This window comes from Salvelinus sp. IW2-2015, unplaced genomic scaffold, assembly GCF_002910315.2.
Source record: "Salvelinus sp. IW2-2015 unplaced genomic scaffold, ASM291031v2 Un_scaffold4386, whole genome shotgun sequence".
Taxonomy (NCBI): domain Eukaryota; kingdom Metazoa; phylum Chordata; class Actinopteri; order Salmoniformes; family Salmonidae; genus Salvelinus; species Salvelinus sp. IW2-2015.
This window is the reverse complement of record NW_019945656.1, coordinates 26,660-41,410: the sequence shown is the minus strand read 5'-3', so window position 1 is coordinate 41,410 and position 14,751 is coordinate 26,660. Positions and strand designations below refer to the sequence as shown.

General features: G+C 44.1%; 2 long non-coding RNA genes and 1 other non-coding gene across 3 annotated transcripts; all 3 read left to right on the top strand.

Moving 5' to 3' along the window:
* The first annotated feature begins 4,833 nt into the window (after nucleotides 1-4,833).
* LOC112077212 (uncharacterized) lies at nucleotides 4,834-11,723 on the top strand. The gene is made up of 4 exons (XR_011478082.1): nucleotides 4,834-5,079; nucleotides 7,629-7,749; nucleotides 8,217-8,391; nucleotides 11,354-11,723. It is a non-coding gene; the product is annotated as an uncharacterized protein (transcript).
* Nucleotides 11,724-14,081: 2,358 nt separating this feature from the next.
* LOC139026307 (uncharacterized) lies at nucleotides 14,082-14,270 on the top strand. The gene is made up of 2 exons (XR_011478083.1): nucleotides 14,082-14,169; nucleotides 14,205-14,270. It is a non-coding gene; the product is annotated as an uncharacterized lncRNA (long non-coding RNA).
* A 64-nt stretch (nucleotides 14,271-14,334) lies between these two features.
* LOC112077210 (uncharacterized) lies at nucleotides 14,335-14,600 on the top strand. The gene is made up of 2 exons (XR_002895367.2): nucleotides 14,335-14,402; nucleotides 14,556-14,600. It is a non-coding gene; the product is annotated as an uncharacterized lncRNA (long non-coding RNA).
* The last annotated feature ends 151 nt before the right edge of the window (nucleotides 14,601-14,751 follow it).

Here is a 14,751-nt window from a genome sequence, read left to right as displayed (position 1 = left end):
ATTACAGTATGCTGCTGTTATTGTTTATTATCTATCCTGTTGCCCAGATTTACTTCACCCTACCCTACAGTATGTGCTGTTATTGTTTATTATCTATCCTGATTGCCCAGTTAACTTCACCCCTACCTAACAGTATGCTGCTGTTATTGTTTTATTATCTATCCTGTTTGCCTAGTTACTTCACCCCTACCTACAGTATACTGCTGTTATTGTTATTTATCTATCCTGGCCCAGTACTTCACCCCTACCTAAGTATACTGCTGTTATGTTTATTATCTATTCCTGTTGCCCAAGTTACTTCACCCTGCCTACAGTATACTGCTGTTATTGTTTATTATCTATTCTGTGCCTTAGTTACTTCACCCCTACCTAGAGTATACTGCTGTTATTGTTATTTATCGTATCCTGTTGCCCAGTTACTTCACCCCTACCTACAGTATACTGCTGTTATTGTTTATTATCTATCCTGTTGCCTAGTTACTTCACCCCTACCTACAGTATACTGCTGTTATTGTTTAATATCTATCCTGTTGCCCAGTTACTCACCCCTACCTACAGTATACTGCTGTTATATTGTTTATTATCTATCCTGTTGCCTAGTTACCTTCACCCCTACCTAGAGTATACTGCTGTTATTGTTTATCTATCCTGTTGCCCAGACTTCACCCTACAACAGTATACTGCTTTTGTTATTATCTATCCTGTTGCCTAGTTACTTCACCCCTACCTACAGTATTACTGCTGTTATTGTTTATTATCTATCCTGTTGCCCCAGTTACTTCACCCCTACCTACAGTATACTGCCTGTTATTGTTTATTATTTTCTATCCTGTTGCCTAGTTACTTCACCCCTACCTACAGTATACTGTCTTGTTATTGTTTATTATCTATCCTGCTTGCCCAGTTACTTCACCCCTACCTACAGTATACTGCATGTTATTGTGTTATTATATCTTTTCCTGGTTGCCCAGTTACTTCACCCCTACCTTACAGTTATACTGCTGTTATTGTTTATTATCTATCCTGTTGCCCAGTTACTTCACCCCTACCTACAGTATACTGCTGTTATTTGTTTATTATTCTATCCTGTTGCCCTAGTTACTTCACCCCCTACCTACAGTTATACTGCTGTTTATTTTGTTTATTATCTATCCTGTTGCCCAGTTACTTCACCCCTACCTACAGTATACTGCTGTTATTGTTTATTATCTATCCTGTTGCCCAGTTACTTCACCCCTACCTTACAGTATCGTGCTGTTATTGCTTTATTATCTATCCTGCTGCCGATTACTTCACCCCTACCTACAGTATACTGCTGTTATTGTTTATTTATCTATCCTGTTGCCTAGTTACTTCACCCCCTACCTACAGTATGCCTGCTGTTTATTGTTTATTATCTATCCTGTTGCCCAGTTACTTCACCCCTACCTACAGTATACTGCTGTTATTGTTTATTATCTATCCTGTTGCCTAGTTACTCACCCCTAACATACAGTATACTGCTGTTATTGGTTTAATATAATCTTATCCTGTTTGCCAGTTACATTCACCCACTACCTACAGATACTGTAGGTAGGGGTGAAGTAACTGGGCAACAGGATAGATAATAAACAATAACAGCAGCGTATGTGATGAGTCAATAGAGTTAGTGCAACAACAAAAAGGGGGGTCAATGTAGATAGTTAAATAGTTAACCAAATAGCTACCCAGACGAACTACTTAGCAGTGTTATGGCTTGGGAGCTGTTCAGGGTCCTGTTGGTTCCAGACTTGGTGCTCCGGGGGGGAGGGGTTAATGTAAATTGTCCAGTGGTGATTTGTATGAATTGTTCAGCAGTCTAATGGCTTGGGGTTAGAAGCTGTTGATGGGCCTTTTGGTCCTAGACTTGGCGCTCCGGTACCGCTTGCCGTGCGGTAGCAGAGAGAACAGTCTATGACTTGGGTGACTGGAGTCTTTGACCATTTTTATGGCCTTTCCTCTGACACCGCCTGGTACAGAGGACCTGGATGGCAGGAAGCTTGGACCCAGTGATGTACTGGGCCGTACGCACTACCCTCTGCAGCACCTTGCGGTCGGATGCCTAGTAGTTGCCATACCAAGTGGTGATGCAACCGGTCAAGATGCTCTCGATGGTGCAGCTGTATAACTTTTTGAGGGTCTGAGGACCCATACCAAATCTATTCAGCCTCCTGAGGGGGAAGAGGTGTTGTCGTGCCCTCTTCACTACTGTCTTGGTGTGTTTGGACCATGATAGTTCCTTAGTGATGTGGACACCGAGAAACTTGAAGCTCTCGACCTGCTCCACACCTGCCCCGTCGATGTGGATGGGGGTGTGCTTAGCCTTTCATTTCCTCTAGTCTACGATCAGCTCCTTTGTCTTGCTGACGTTGGATTACAGGCAACATCCGCAGTGAGCTATCACGGACTACAAAGGGAAACCAAGCCGCGAGCTAAATACCTTCTATGCGCTCTCCGTAACTGATGTGAGTTAGACTTTTAAACAGATTAAGATTAACAAGGCCGCAGGTCCAGACGGATTGTCTTGCTCAACGTCAGCAAGACAAAGGAGCTGATCGTGGACTACAGGAAAAAGAGGGCCGAGCTGATGTGGTAAACTCCTCAATGCCATCGGATGAATCCGTTGATAGGATCGTCTCGAACGGAGCTCATCCAGTTTATTCTCCAGTGATTGGCCAATAGAACGGAGAGTAGAGGCGATTTAATCACTCTCCGACATAGTCTTGTCAGATATACCACACGCCGGCTTCTATAACCCTGTCTCCTCCTTCTTTAAGTGTCAGGGATTTGGGCCTAGTCTGCGATAATCAATATGTCTTTCACCTCCGACTCATTGAAGTAGAAGTCCTCGTCCAAATGTAGGTTAGTGATGGCTGTTCAGATGTCTAGAAGCTCTTTTCAGTCATAGGGAACTCCACCAATCAGGCACATGACAGCCTGCTTGGAGTTTGCCAAAAGGCACCTAAAGACTCTCAGATCATGAGAAACAAGATTCCCTGGTCTGATGTAACCAAGATTGAACTCTTTGGCCTGAATGCCAAGTGTCATGTCTGGAGGAAACCTGGCACCGTCCCTACGGTGAAGCATGGTGATGGCAGCGTCATGCTGTGGGGATGTTTTTCAGTGTTAGGGACTGGGAGACTAGTCAGGATTGAGGGAAAGATGAACGGCACAAAGTACAGAGAGATCCTTGATGAAAACCTTCTCCAGAGCGCTCAGGACATCAGACTGGGGCAAAGGTTCATCTTCCAACAGGACAACGACCCTAAGCACACAGCCAAGACAACGCAGGAGTGGCTTCAGGACAAGTCTCTGAATGTCCTTGAATAGCCCTGCCAGAGCCCGGACTTGAACCAGATCGAACCATCCAACCTGACAGTGTTTGAGAGGATCTGCAGAGAAGAATGGGAGAAACTCTCCAAATACAGGTGTGCAAAGCTTGTAGCGTTATACCCAAGAAGACTTGATGCTGAAATTGCTGCCAAACGTGCTTCAACAAAGTATTGAGTAAAAATGGTCTGAATACTTATGTAAACCTTTTTTTGCATTGTCATTATGCGGTATTGTGTGTAGATTGATGAGGGGGGGGGAAATGATTCAATCCATTTTAGAATAAAGCTGTAATATAACAAAATGTGGAAAAGGTCAAGGGGTCTGAAAACATTCCGAATGCTCTGTATATTTTAGCAAACCAGACGACATAATTTACAAACGCAGTATTTGTGTTTAGTGAGTCTGCCAGATCAGAGGCAGCAAGGGGTGACAACACGTTCAATTAATAGGTGTGTGAATTGGACCATAATTCTGTCCTGCCTTTCGAAATGTAACAAGTACTTCTGGGTGTCAAGGAAAATGTATGGAGTACGAAGTCAGTAGTCCAGAGTCCGAAAGGTACAGAACGACAGATAGGCTCAGGGTCAGAGCAGGCAGAGGTCAGTAATACAGGGTCGTGTGACAAGGTACAGAATGGCAGGCAGGCTCAGGGTCAGGGCAGGCAGAATGGTCAAAAAACTAGGAAAACAAGAAAACCCGGACTAGAGAAAGACAGGGGCACAGGAAAAAACGCTGGTAGGCTTGATGAAACAAAACGAACTGGCAACAGACAAACAGAGAACACAGGTATAAATACACTGGGGATAATGGGAAAGATGGGCGACACCTGGAGGGAGGGTGGAGACAAGCGTAAAGACGGGTTAAACAGATCAGGGTGTGACAAAAAGTATTTTAACTTTAAGTACTTTCCACCACTGATACACACAACTCAGATCCCGTACATGTTTGTCTCTTTAGGACCAGTGACGAGAGGCACCCACCTTTAGGAGAGGACACGGCTGTTTCAGTCAACCCCGAGACTGCAGCTGGAACGCTGACAACCCAGTCAACCACAGCTCCAGCAGAGGAGCAACAGGACTCTGAGGGGGTAGCTGGGTGTCCACAGGACCCTGTCCCAGGCACAACCTCAGGTCCAACCTCTCCCCCATCTCCAGCCTCAGCCCCATCTCCAACCTCAGCCCCATCTCCAACCTCTCCCCCACCTCCAGCCTCAGCCCCATCTCCAGCTTCCCCCACCTCCAGCCTCAGCCCATCTCCAGCCTCTCCCCCACCTCCAGCCTCAGCCCCATCTCCAGCCTCTCCACCTCGAGCCTCTCCCCCACCTCCAGCCTCAGCCCCATCTCCAGCCTCTCCCCCACTCCAACCTCAGCCCCACTTCCAGCCTCTCCCCCACCTCCGCCTCTCCCCCACCTCCAGCCTCCTCTCCCCATCCCTGACTCAACTACACCTTGTAGTTCCCCAGTGAGTAGTTCTCCAACCCAACCCCATCCCCCTCTCCCCCAGCCCCAGTGACGGTCCCACCTGAGTCCTTGGTTCTGTGGAAAGAGCTAGAGTCTCTCTGCTGGGTAATGAGGGAGATCAGGTGATCAGTTCTCCCAGCATCGTGGACCAGCACCCTATCGTATTCTGGAACCTGGTGTGGTACTACCACGTAGACTGGAACTCCCCTCTCATCTGCCCGGTCTCATACTGACCTCACAGCACTGCAGCCAGGGACACGTACTACAGGTAGGTAAACTACACTGAACATACCCATACATTACACTACACTAAACGTACCCATACATTACACTACACTGAACGTAACCCGTACAATTACACTACACTGAACGTACCCGTACATTACACTACTCTGAACGTACCCGTACATTACACTACACCGAACGTACCCGTACGTTACACTACACTGAACGTATCCGTACATTACACTACTCTGAACGTGCCCGTACATTACACTACTCTGAACGTACCCGTACATTACACCTAACGTACCCGTACATTACACTACACCGAACGTACCGTACGTTACACCTAAACGTACCCGTACATTACACTACACTGACGTACCCCGTACATTACACCTAACGTACCCGTACATTACACTACACCCGAACGTACCCGTACGTTACACTAACACTGAACGTACCCGTACATTACACTAGACTGACGTACCCGTACATTCCCTAACGTACCCGTACATTACACCTAACGTACCCGTACATTACACTAACCGAACGTACCGTACATTACACTACACCGACGTAACCCGTACATTACACTACACTGAACGTACCCGTACATTACACTAACACCGAACGTACCCGTACATTACACTACACTGAACGTAACCGTTTCATTACACTACTCTGAACGTACCCGTACATTACACTACACTGAACGTACCCGTTACGTTACTACACCGAACGTACCCGTACATTACACTACACCGACATACCCGTACATTACACTACTCCTGAACGTAACCCGTACATTACACTACACCTAACATACCCGTACATTACACTACACCTAACATACCGTACATTACACTACAACAACATACCCGTACATTACACTACACTGAACGTACCCGTACATTCACACTACACTGAACGTACCCGTTACATTACACTACTCTGAACGTACCCGTACATTACACTACACCGAACGTACCCGTACATTACACTACACCGAACGTACCCGTACATTAACACTACTCTGAACGTACCCGTACGTTACCTACACTAACATACCGTACATTACACTAAACCTAACATACCCGTACATTACACTACACCTAACATACCCGTACATTACACTCACTGAACGTACCCGTACATTACACTACACTGAACGTACCGTACACTTACACTACTCTGAACGTACCCGTACATTGCACTACACCTAACATCCCCGTACATTAAACTACACCTAACATACCCGTACATTACACTACCACCTAACGTACCCGTACATTACACTACTCTGAACGTACCCGTACATTACACTACACCTACCATACCCGTACATTACATTACACTACACCTAACATACCCGTACATTACACTACACCTAACGTACCCGTACATTACCACTATACTGAACGTACCCGTACATTACACTACACCGAACGTACCCGTACATTACACTACACACGAACGTACCCGTACATTACAACTACACTGAACTTACCCGTACATTACACTACAGCCGAACGTACCCGTACATTACACTACACCGAACGTACCCGTACATTACACTACACTGAACTTACCCGTACATTACACTACACCGAACGTACCCATACATTACACTACACCTAACGTACCGTACATTACACTACACCTAACGTACCCGTACATCACACCTAAACCTAACGTACCCGTACATTACACTACACTGAACGTACCGCATTACACTACACCTAACGTACCCGTACATTACTACACACGAATGTACCGTACATTACACTACTGAACGTACCCGTACGTTACACTACACCGAACGTAACCCGTACGTTACACATACTCTGAACGTACCCGTACATTACACTACACCTGAACGTACCCGTACATTACACTACACTAACATACCCGTACTTTACACTACACCTAACTACCCGTACATTACACTACACTGAACGTACCCGTACATTACACTCACACCTAACGTACCCGTACATTAACTACTACACCGAACCGTACCCGTACATTACACTACACCTAACGTCCCGTACATTACACTACACCGAATGTACCCGTACATTACACTTCCTGAACGTACCCGTAAGTTACACTACACCGAACGTACCCGTACGTTACATCCTCTGAACGTACCCGTACATTACACTACCACCGAACGTACCCGTACTTAATAACATACCGAACGTACCCGTACATTACACTACACACTGAACTTACCCGTACATTTACACTACAACCGACGTACCCGTACATTACACTACACCGAACGTACCCGTACATTACACTACACTGAACGTACCCGTACATTACACTACACCGAACGTACCCGTACATTACACTACTCTGAACGTACCCGTACGTTATGTATACATTGTCCCTTTAAACAGGGACCTAGGGCATTTGTTGTTGGACCTAGGGCGTTTGTTGTTGGAACCTAGGGTGACGTACAGAACGCGTATGAGTTGTCTTTTACATGTTCCTTCAAGCCGGATCAGGGGGAGTTGTCATTGAAACAGAAGAGACAGTGATTTGTGTTCTCTTTCTAATGTTCTCCCGTGCTCTCTCTCCTGTCAGGTCCCAGCCCAGAGCGTGTCTTCAGAGGACAGTAAACATGTCCTGGTCCGCATCCTGTGGGACAACCCGTCACTACACCAGGACTCTGTCCAGGCCCTATACATGCTCTGGCACGCACACTGTAAGTCATCACAATCGATCGGATTTATAAAGTGATTTTCCAAACTTCAAACCGATTAAATCACTGCTCTCGGTCAATGATGGGCCTCCCTACTTTTCAGTACATTGCTGTTCCCTCTAGTCTAATCACTGTGACAATGGTAGGAGACATGGTAAATATTACCTCCTGTTCCTGTAGCAGATCTGTGAAACTCCCTCCTCCGATTGTTGATCATTTAAGAAGGCCTTTTTCAATAGCGTGATGGGTTTAATTGCCCCTGGAGGAAGTCATGTGATTGAGTAGTCTCAGTCTGAGCCGAATCAGGCAGAAATGGGACTCGCTAAGCAAGAAGCGTGACGTTCTTTACACTCCTGCTCCTGTCTCTGTCTCTCTGTAGAGTCTAACCCCTCCTGTCTCTCTGTAGAGTCTAACCCCTCCTGTCTCTGTCCCTGTCTAGGTGCTAACTCTGTGTCCCTGTCTCTCTCTAGTCTCTATCCCCTCAGCCAGTGGAACAGTGTATGAGGAGGACCAGCCCCAGGACCATCTCTTCTCCTCTGAGGTCCTACAGGGTATAGTGAGGAGCATCCAAAAGGGGGATGTCTACCAGCCCATGAGTCAGATCCTACAGCTGCTGGGACCAGAGCTGGGCTTCAGCAGACAGAGGTATGGGGAATGCCGTCTACACACAGACACACAGAGGTGTATGGGGAAGGTTCACCAACTACTTTGCAGACAGAGTTCAGTGTGTCAAATCGGAGGGCATGTTATCCGGACCTCTGGCAGTCTCTATGGGGGTGCTACAGGGTTCAATCCTTGGGCCGACTCTCTTCTCTGTATACATCAATGATGTAGCTTTTGCTTCGGGCGATTCCCTGATCCACCTTTACGCAGATGACACCATTCTGTATACTTCTGGCCCTTCTTTGGACACTGTGTAAACAAACCTCCAGACGAGCTTCAATGCCATACAACACTCCTTCCGTGGCCTCCAACTGCTCTTAAACGCTAGTAAAACTAAATGCATGCTCTTCAACCGATTGCTGCCTGCTCTTCAACCGATTGCTGCCTGCACCCACCCGCCCGACTAGCATCACTACTCTGGACGGTTCTGACCTAGAATATGTGGACAACTACAAATACCTAGGTGTCTGGTTAGACTGTAAACTCTCCTTCCAGACTCACATTAAATATCTCCAATCCAAAATTAAATCTAGAATCGGCTTCCTATATCGCAACAAAGCATCCTTCACTCATGCCGCCAAACTTACCCTCGTAAAACTGACTATCCTACCGATCCTCGACTTCGGCGATGTCATCTACAAAATAGCCCCCAACACTTTACTCAGCAAACTGGATGCAGTCTATCACAGTGCCATCCGTTTTGTTACCAAATCACCTTATACCACCCACCACTGCGACCTGTATGCTCTAATTGGCTGGCCCTCGCTACATATTCGTCGCCAGACCCACTGGCTCCAGGTCATCTATAAGTCTATGCTAGGTAAAGCTCCGCCTTATCTCAGTTCACTGGTCACGATAACAACACCCACCCGTAGCACACGTTCCAGCAGGTGTATCTCACTGATCATCCCAAAAGCCAACACCTCATTTGGCCGCCTTTCCTTCCAGTTCTCTGCTGCCAATGACTGGAACGAATTGCAAAAATCGCTGAAGTTGGAGACTTTTATTTCCCTCACCAACTTTAAACATCAACTATCTGAGCAGCTAACCGATCGCTGCAGCTGTACATAGTCCATCTGTAAATAGCCCACCCAATCTACCTACCTCATCCCCATACTGTTTTTATTTTATTTACTTTTCTGCTCTTTTACACACGAGTATCTCTACTTGCACATCATCATCTGCTCATTTATCACTCCAGTGTTAATCTGCCAGATTGTAATTCTTCGCTACTATGGCCTATTTATTGCTTACCTTCTCATGCCTTTTGCACACACTGTATATAGACTTTATTTTTTCTACTGTGTCATTGACTTGTTTATTGTGTTATTGGCTTGTTTATTGTTTACTCCATGTGTAACTCTGTGTTGTTGTATGTGTCGAACTGCTTTGCTTTATCTTGGCCAGGTTGCAGTTGTAAATGAGAACTTGTTCTCAACTAGCCTACCTGGTTAAATAAAGGTGAAATAAAATTTACAAATAAAATAAAATACAGACAGACAGACAGACAGACAGACAGACAGACAGACAGACAGACAGACAGACAGACAGACAGACAGCAGCCCTATAAATTAGAGGTATTGAGACTCACCCCATTAACAGTCCTTTTCATGGAGCCCTATAAAACAGAGGTATTGAGACTCACCCCATTAACAGTCCTTCTCATGGAGCCCTATAAAACAGAGGTATTGAGACTCACCCCGTTAACAGTCCTTCTCATGGAGCCCTATAAAACAGAGGTATTGAGACTCACCCCGTTAACAGTCCTTCTCATGGAGCCCTATAAAACAGAGGTATTGAGACTCACCCCGTTAACAGTCCTTCTCATGGAGCCCTATAAAACAGAGGTGTTGAGACTCACCCTGTTAACAGATTTTTGATACTCTTACAATAAACAAATGGCAGTGTAATACATTTAATTACTTTTATTTATAGATTTAATTAGTACTAGATAGTAAGTTATACAGTCTAGTTAAACCTTATTAGTACTAGATAGTAAGTTATACAGTCTAGTTACACATTATTAGTACTAGATAGTAAGTTATACAGTCTAGTTAAACCTTATTAGTACGAGATAGTAAGTTATACAGTCTAGTTACACCTTATTAGTACTAGATAGTAAGTTATACAGTCTAGTTAAACCTTATTAGTACTAGATAGTAAGTTATACAGTCTAGTTACACATTATTAGTACTAGGTAGTAAGTTATACAGTCTAGTTAAACCTTATTAGTACTAGATAGTAAGTTATACAGTCTAGTTACACATTATTAGTACTAGATAGTAAGTTATACAGTCTAGTTAAACCTTATTAGTACTAGATAGTAAGTTATACAGTCTAGTTAAACCTTATTAGTACTGTGTGATCTGTTGTGAGGAAGACGAGGATCAGGACGCTGCTGCCACCATTCTTACCCTATAGTTCTATGTTCAATCACCCTCTTCATCCTCATCACCCTCATCACCCTCATCACCCTCATCATCCTCATCAATCAGTTCATTCAAATTCAATCGTGAATTCATGTGCGCATTATATCACCCATTATATCATTGTATCACCCACAGTCTCTGTCACCCATTACCCATTCATCCATTGATGTTATTCATTCGATGAGGAGAGAGACACATTGGCGTCTGGGTACCAACGCCGTACGCCACATTTGTCTTGTCCCCTTTAAGGTAGTGCTAGTTGTTTGAAAAGAGCAGCAAAAAAGCTTTGTCCTTGTGATAAATTCAGACAACTGAGTCAAATACTAATGTTTAGGAAGAGTCAGGATGGAGCAGCGCATAGATTTACAAAATCTAACGTCGGTGGGCGTTGGGCGTTGGCGATAGTGGTGTTAAGAGTAGTAAAATGGTGTCCTTAAATCGTCCTGTCTAACTGAGCCTGTCATCCCTCTGTCTGTCTGTATACACACAATCCAGTCTCTCTCTCTATTCTACAGGAGTCTGTACAGAGATCTCCTCTTCCTGGCGTTGACCGCTCTGGGGAAGAGCAACATCAATATTGGTGAGTTGAAACCATTATCTTTCTCTCTATGCTTTCTTTGTCCCTTGAAGCGAGAGAAATACATAGGAAAAACGTTTCACGTTTGTCACATGTTTGTATTTTAACCTTTATTTAACGAGGCAAGTCAGTTAAAGAACAAATTCTTATTTACAATGACGGCCTAGGAACAGTGGGTTAACTGCCTTGTTCAGGGGCAGAACGACAGATTTGTACCTTGTCAGCTCGGGGATTCGATCTAGCAACCTTTCGGTCACTAGTCCAACACTCTAACCACGAGGCTACCTGCCTCCCCATCTAACCACGAGGCTACCTACCTCCCCATCTAACCATTAGGCTACCTGACGGAGAAACAGAACGTACCATTTACTCTGTACAACTTAGACGAGAACAGAACGTACATTTACTCTGTACAACTATACGGAGAAACAGAACGTACCATTTACTCTGTACAACTATACGGAGAAACAGAACGTACCATTTACTCTGTACAACTATACGGAGAAACAGAACGTACCATTTACTCTGTACAACTGTACGGAGAACAGAACGTACCATTTACTCTGTACAACTATACGGAGAAACAGAACGTACCATTTACTCTGTACAACTATACGGAGAAACAGAACGTACCATTTACTCTGTACAACTATACGGAGAAACAGAACGTACCATTTACTCTGTACAACTATACGGAGAAAACAGAACGTACCATTTACTCTGTACAACTGTACGGAGAAACAGAACGTACCATTTACTCTGTACAACTGTACGCTACGGAGGAACAGAACATAATATTTCTCTGTACAACTATACAGCTACAGAGGAACAGAACATAATATTTACTCTGTACAACTATACAGCTACGGAGGAACAGAACATAATATTTACTCTGTACAACTATACAGCTACAGAGGAACAAGACATAATATTTACTCTGTACAACTATACAGCTACGGAGGAACATAACAGCTTCATACATTTTTTACACAAAGTAATGTGTACGTATGTTGATGAAACAATTAGAAAACACGTCTTAATATCCACATTCTGCATTTGTGATGTCAATATAATAACAATTACCTTATAAAAAAAGTATTGCTTAGTAATTAATTAAAACATATCAACAAACATATTGACAATATTCCTTTTATATTTGGGGCGGCTCAGTTGTTTTGTTTTTCCGATGTATTTCTTTGATACAAAAAGGATTGATGAATAAACACTCCCGTGAAAGTTACAGGAGAAAAGTCTCGTAACTATGGTAATACAACTAAATCATACACAGTCTATGTATGTTCCCACCCAGAAAAACAAAATGGGACCGTTAGACATGGCTGCCGACTTTAAAGGAGCCGAGACTGCTGATCTACAAACCACCTTGCATCGTAAATAACTACCTCAATATTATTTGTACATCAGCCAGTCACAATTTACCCATGATACCTCACGGTTTTCATGGTCTCACACTAGGCCAATGGATCCTTCATGTTATATTTGGACTGGTCCTGCCAGAGGGGGGGTCAAAGAAAAGCAGCTGACATGAAAGTACGACATCATCCTCAGTAAGTGCAGGAAGTCAGACACCATACCTGATCATAGTATAGAGCAGGAAGTCAGGCACCATACCTGATCAAGAGTAGAGCAGGAAGTCAGGCACCATACCTGATCATGTATAGAGCAGGAAGTCAGGCACCATACCTGATCATAGTATAGAGAGGAATCAGGCACCATACCTGATCATAGTATAGAGCAGGAAGTAGGCACCATACCTGTCATAGTATAGAGCAGGAAGTCAGGCACCATACCTGATCATAGTATAGAGCAGGAAGTCAGGCACCATACCTGATCATAGTATGAGCAGGAAGTCAGGCACCATACCTGATCATAGTATAGAGCAGGAAGTCAGGCACCATACCTGATCATAGTATAGAGCAGGAAGTCAGACACCATACCTGATCATAGTATAGAGCAGGAAGTCAGGCACCATACCTGATCATAGTATAGAGCAGGAAGTCTGGCACCATACCTGATCATAGTATAGAGCAGGAAGTCAGGCACCATACCTGATCATAGTATAGAGCAGGAAGTCAGGCACCATACCTGATCATAGTATGAGAGCAGGAAGTCAGGCACCATACCTGTCATAGTATAGAGCAGGAAGTCAGGCACCATACCTGATCATAGTATAGAGCAGGAAGTCAGGCACCATACCTGATCATAGTATAGAGCAGGAAGTCAGGCACCATACCTGATCATAGTATGGTAGTTGTGTATGTATCAAAGTTCAACTGAACGACAAAAAAATGAAGGTCCAAAGGATTACTGTAAATTATTACTGTAAATTATTACTGTAAATTATAATTGTCACAGATAATGTAAGTTAATCTTTGGAAAGTGCTTAGATCAACGTGTGAAAGACTTTTACATTACACCAACAACCCTCCCATCACAACAGTAAACAAGCCCTGACAGTGGTACAGAAAACACACAGAGCTTGAAGCTCACACAACAAAACAGAAACAAAACGTTTACATCCATACACGCTTACAAGTTTAATCAGATACAGATTGTCTTAAAATATATAGAATATATCACATGTATATTACAAACATTTGAGTAATGTAATAATAGTGAAAATACAGAGGAATAATACATGCGATACCATGAGGTCCTATTGTGATACCATGGGTCCTATTGTGATACCAGGAGGTCCTACTGTGATACCATGAGGTCCTATTGTGATACCATGAGGTCGTGATACCATGAGGTTACTGTGATACCATGAGGTCCTATTGTGATACCATGAGGTCCTATTGTGATACCATGAGGTCCTATTGTGATACCATGAGGTCCTACTGTGATACCATGAGTCCTATTGTGATACCATGAGGTCCTATTGTGATACCATGAGGCCCTATTACCATGAGGTCCTTTGTGATACCAGGAGGTCCTACTGTGATACCATGAGGTCCTATTACCATGAGGTCCTATTGTGATACCATGAGTCCTATTGTGATACCATGAGGTCCTATTGTGATACATGAGGTCGTGATACCATGAGGTCTACTGTGATACCATGAGGTCGTGATACCATGAGGTCCTACTGGTGATCCATGAGTCTATTGTGATACCATGAGGTCCTATTGTGATACCATGAGGTCCTATTGTGATACCATGAGGTCCTATTGTGATACCATTTGGTCCTATTGTGATACCATGTGATGCCATGTCATACCATGTGATACATGTCATAGCTATGTGGTCCCATTGTAATACCATGTCATACCATGTGATACCATGTCATACCGTGAATACCATGTGAGGGAGGCAGGT